The sequence below is a fragment of the Melopsittacus undulatus genome, chromosome Z (genome assembly GCF_012275295.1).
Source record: "Melopsittacus undulatus isolate bMelUnd1 chromosome Z, bMelUnd1.mat.Z, whole genome shotgun sequence".
NCBI lineage: Eukaryota > Metazoa > Chordata > Aves > Psittaciformes > Psittaculidae > Melopsittacus > Melopsittacus undulatus.
The window spans coordinates 103,680,730-103,686,729 of record NC_047557.1 but is presented as its reverse complement, the minus strand read 5'-3'; positions in this window follow the sequence as shown (position 1 = coordinate 103,686,729).

The window sequence follows — 6,000 nt, the reverse complement described above, 5'->3', positions numbered from 1 at the left end:
TGTAAGTAGATGGAGGCTGCTGCTCATGTGACTGTGAATGCTTCCTTAATTCCAGTGCTATGATTTGAGTTGCTTGTACGTTTTACCTTTCAAACACTTGAATCAATGTAGTGCAAAACTGTAGTGAAAGTGATCATGTTTCAATCAGTGACTGTGAAGGGCAGAAGGGTAGCTGCAGAAATGGTGTTATTGCCTTTTCTTACTGCAGTTGTTATTTGTGGTATTTAGAATGGTGAAATTCTAAACAATGGTTACAAATGAACATGTTAGTACAGCTCTGCATGCTTATTTTTGTGGTGATTTTTCAAACTTGAAGATAAGATTTTCTGAAGCAGGAAGGGAACAAGATACGCAAATCACAGAGCACTTCGGTATTTTCATCTTCTCAAAGCATGTTGTTGGCACAGGAGAGCCTTTTCTGAAGGGTTTGGTTTGAAGCCAGTCCTGTTTCAAGTCAGCAAGGACAATTGTGTTAGTTCCAATGTTTTCTTGGAGCAAACTCTGGATTATGTAAAGTTTGGGGTTTTTCTGAAAAGTAGCCATTTTAGAAATATCCCTTTCTTCTGCAACAGATCTGTATATATTTCTACTGAAAGGCCTATTGCGTCAGTTCAGTGACAAGAGTTTGATTTTACTGATTTCATTCCTATTGGTATTACAACACAGCCAAGGCTACTCTTCTACATTATGGCAGATGCCAAATGACTTACAATTCCTTCTACCTAAGCAAACTGCCATAGGCACAAGAGCTTTTGGCAGGTGCCTTAGTCTTCTCTGCTGAACTCCTAGTAGTAGTGAGAAAGAGTCTTGTAAATGAGGAGCTGGAACTTCTTGAATCCAAGGGTAGCTTTTGTGTCTGACTGTTGAAATCAGGAGGCTTTACAAGGAACTTACTGCATTAGTTGTAAGATCACTGAATTTCAGGAAAAGCAGAGTGAGCAAAATGATTTTTCTGTTCAGTTTCCAGAGGAGCCTTTGTTGGAGGCTGTGGAGGAGTGGGAGAATGCTTGGGTTAAAAACAAACAAAAAAGAACAAAAAAAAAATTAAAAGAGTTAAGATTAAAAGTATTGAGACAGCTTCTTAATGTCATTTCTGTGAGTGACAGACTTGGGGTGGAGTGAATGATTGTGGACGGACAACAGGTGCTCTCTTGGCCTCCTGAGAGGCAAAGTAACCTGGAGGAAGGACTTAAAGGTTCTTGTTAAGCCATGTAGACAAATGGTAAACAGTGTTATCTAGAAATCTCATCACTTTGATGTAAATGAAATGTCACAATTGATCTGTTCAGCTATCTGCTGTCAGCTGCTTGACAGAGATGCATTACGATACTACACATGATCTCAGATTTGTTAATCTATCCTTAGCACAGTGCCACTGCCTGGGAGCATTATCTGTAGAATCAGCTGTTTGGAAAAGAATAAAACAGAAGGGAAGCAAGAAGTCAGCACTTGCTGGAGTGTTTCGTAACTTACTGGGTTTAAGTTTTTTATATTTTATTATTATATTATTAAATATACAGAAAAAGGGGGAGGAAAAGTTTATATAGTGATTGTTAAGATTGAGATGATCTGGTCCTACAGTAATGTTGTGCTGTGTAAGGTAGACAATATTGAAATGTATCATGCCAGGGTCAGTTGGGGAGACTGAGAATACCTTATAGACCGTTTTACTGTACAGATGAGTTTCAACTAAGGTCAAAATGAGTGGTGTGTTAAATGTCAGGTTCTCGTTCTTCTAAAGCAGGCATAGGCCAGTTATCTCAGCAGGAGACCAAACTGTTGGACTGGATAGACTTATCCAGACTGCATGGCATATCTTCCCTTGGAAGTTATTCCTCTAAATTAGAGCCAATATCCATTTCAGTGCTCGCCATTTCTCATTAGAATTCTTCTGTAGCTGCACCATTACTCTGTGGACGTGTTTTATTATGTTTTATGTGTCTAGGAATCATGATTTTTATTAATACTCTTCACTCAGGGCTTAATTTTTCAAAAGTTGAGGTACCCTAAAGAAGTCTAGTTACCCTTTAGTTTGCTGGGGGAAAACTAAAAAGCTCATGTTAATGAGCTGCAGCAACTAGTAGATTTCCAGTGTAATCTGAAAAGGTTGATAGCTGTTTTCTAAATACTTAAAAGATACCTTTTGCTTGAGTAGTGTCCAGCAGGTGCAACCAGATCATTTTGAGCTTATCTGCTGTTCCTTTTTTTTCCTTTGTGTAAGCTCCTGATGTGTTACCACATGGAATCTTTGTCTTCTTAGAACTTCGTGCATTGCAGTCACTGCAAAGTTCTCCCAAAGCCCTCAAGTTTTCTATTAAGCTTTGGGTTTGTTTAGGCCATATGAAAGGTCATTTTTTTACTTACCTACATATTTTTAACCTCTGTGACATTTCTAGTTTAGTACATTAGTATATGCTGTAAATCTTCTTTTTTTTCTTTTCACTTTTTTATTCACCCCAAATCTTTGTATGTCCTTCCTTTGGGTCAGAGGTAGGAGAGAGGGATCAGAACTGAACTGCCGTATCATCAATTCCTTGTGTTGAATGTGAATTTTTCTCTTGTTTTCTGACATCTCTTTTGTGGCTGCGAGAGTATGAATGGCATTGAAGCCAAAGAAGAATAAACTCTCATTTCCTCCTTGAGAATAGAAGTCTCTTTGGCATCACTGATTCAAGGTCACTTGTAGTTCTGGTTCTCCAGGGTTTATGTTCCTTTTCTCTGGCACTCCTGGGATACTTGGTACCTTGGAGATTTTAAAGGTATCCAAGAAATTAATTGCAGTTCATGTCTTCTTGGAATGGAGGCAGTTCCCTACATGCTCCAGATCAAAGTGCTTGCGTTTTTTGTTACCTGAAAGAAACAAGCAAAAATCCACAGGAGACCAATTAGCATCAGAAACTTTAAATTACATCCAGACTATGATGAAGTCTTGTGGATCACCAGTTTGTTTTGCCAGTGATAACACAGGGTGACTGAGCATGGCTCTGCAATCTATAGAGCTCCTGCAAGATTCACTCTATTTGTAGCTCATACAACACTTCACGTTCTTCAGAAGCGATTTCAGGGATGCTGAAGATGAAGCAACATGTGTTTTGCAATATGTAACTGCAAAATGTCATTATAAGCAATAGCTCCTGACAAAAAAAAAAAGTGAAGGTAATAGGCTGTTGCTTTTGCTACTGTATTTCTTTTGATGTCTAAGAGTGGTTATACTATGATCTGTAATACAAAGTCAAGCTATTAAGGATTTTTTTCTCCTATTTTTTTTGTAAGTATTAAAAGGCTTGAGACTGTCAATGGAACTGAATGCTCTCTTCAGACTGCTCAAGCAAGACGCAAACTTTGGGCACCAGATTAATGTTCTGGAAAAAACTGCCTTCTATTGTAATTCTAAGCAAAAAGAATAAAAGATTATTTCTGGTACTGGAGCATATTATCATCCTGAAGACAAAACAATCAGCTAGATCTGTTGGAGCCTTTTTTTCATTGTGTGTTTGCCAGCAGTTCTACAGGGAAGAGAGAGGAGGAGGGAATTAGAAGACAAAAGAAAAAGTGACCTTAACAACTGTGTGACAGATGTTTAAAACTTCCCACTATGGGCCAAATGAGGCCTCTTTCTTTATCCCTCATCCCACCCATAATTTTGCAGCTGCTCGTGGATGCACAGTATCATGTAAATAGTGTTGCAAGTTGAACTGCTGTATCTGAGCAGGAGGCAGTCTCTGCTTTATCTTCCCTATATGTATCAGGCATACTAGCAAGGAATATTTGCTGCATGTAGCAAGAATTCTTCATAGTGCATTATCTTACACATCTCAGTGTAGTGTGTGAGTAGGTATTAGGTGGTGAAAACCTAATTCCATATAGCTGGAATACACTGTGCATGTAGCCAAGTCTGAAGGAGAAGGAGATGGACTGTGCCCTCAAGCTGCAAGCACAATACAAATTCAGAGAGTCCCCCTTTGTTTTGGTTTTGTTTGTTTTTTTTTTACATAGCAATAGCATTTACTATTAGAGTCCATAGTATGTGAATAGAACTAAATCATCAGTTACATGAATTACACACTGGTGGATAACAGTGGGGCAACATTAATGCTTTTTGCTCTCAATTGTTAAATGAATAAGAAGCAGGTTCCAGATTTCCAAAGACTCCCATTTGCCCACAAATACACACGGAGGCCACTAGTGCACTTATATTTGCATTGTTTCACGACCATGCATGCTGTGCCTGTAATAGCACACTGGTGGTGGCAACTGAAGTTCCAGGTATGCAACTGCAGATGACTTTGTTTGGCTAGGTTTCGTTATTGAAATATTTGCTGCAAGTTGCCTGACTTTAAATATAACAATCTAATGAATCTGCCTTCTTTTTTGTCCTAAGAGGGCAACATTCAGCTGATACTCTTGATTTAATAAAAATGTTGGCTGTTTTTTTTTATCATTAGGCATGTCTGTAGACTTGCAATAATTAATTACTTAAAGGCATTTGGCCAAAAACTGATTATTTAAATATATTAGTAGCAATGCAAAGCTTTCATTGTCAATGTCCTATACTTTCAAGATAGAGCTGTATATTTTACTGCATTGTATGCTGATTATTGAAATAAGAATACATGGGATATCATAACACTTATGCCATACTGTCGCAAACCACTGTGAAAATACCAGTGACTTTAAAACATTTTTTGATCAGGGAGCTGACTCTCATCAGCTTTCACAAGCTGAATTTTCTTCTAAAGTCATTGCTTAGTATTCAACCTCTCCCTTCAAGGTGATGAACAGTCCAAGTCTCAAAGATTTTGATATTCTGGAAAAGCAGTTACTGGCCTCTAAATGTCACAGGAGTTAATTACGCTTATTTGTTGGCAGTGGTAGACATAAACACATTACTTTTTTTTGTTGTTGTAAAGGTAAAAAGCTCTTGTCTTACAGAAGTGGCAAGAATTTAACATCTTGAGAGGGTAATTTTAATGTTGCTACTGCTCTGCAGTGTGTAGAGGTAAGATTTTAATTTCTAGAACATCCTATTTCATACAACAAGTTCATTCCAAGAACAGCACTTTCTTCGCATACGTCTGTTCTAAAAAATTAAGAAGGGATTGGAGGCAAAGGGACGTTCTGTATCACAGAGCCCATGGTTTTGGTATGGTATGTTAAGTTGCACCAAGACTGCTGCAGCAGGATTTTCCTAGTGCTTTCCCTGCCTTGCTCCACATTCATACAGCTGTGAAAAGGGAAACTAGTCATTGTTGTGTCTGGAATGGGACAAACTGCTTTATCTCTTAATACCACAGTTCATCCCCTTTGGAAGTGTATGTTATTCTGTTCTGTTTTATGGATGCATTCATTAATGGTTTTGAAGTGACCAGAGCTGGAGCACACAAGGCAGTGCACATGCCTACCCTTCTGTACTGTAGTGACTGACTAATTTCTGTAACAGACATGCTGTAATTCAGAAGTGAAAGCAACTGAGTAACAAAATCCTTTAATATTTATGGTAAAATAATTTTGTGACTAATAGACTAGTTCTGCTGTGCCTTCATGATTTTTTTTTACTCTGTTAATTTTTATAGGCTGGGAGGAATATTTAATTTTAGACGTTTCAGTTGACAAAGAGGTGCTGGTGTTAGATACGTATTTCAGATCCTTGTCATTGTACTCTATTTTTAAATTCAAGTGCCAGCCAACCTAAAGAGCACATTCTGTGTATGTCCTGGTTCCTCTGCATTCATGCTGCAAAGCTGAATTCTTCCAAGCCTTAGCACAAGGTCACCAGATTTACTTTTACATTTTTCCTATTTAATGACAAGAAACATTCTAGCAAGTTCTTTTCACTATCACAGAACTAAAACTGGTCACAAAAACAATCCTCTCCCTCCAGAGGTCTGCTCAGGCACTGGCAGTTGTTAGATACTTGCCTATCAACAGCCTCTTGAGAAAGAATTTTAAATGGTTTTGTGACGTCAAGGAGGCCCAAGAAAATACAGCCTGGTGCCAAAT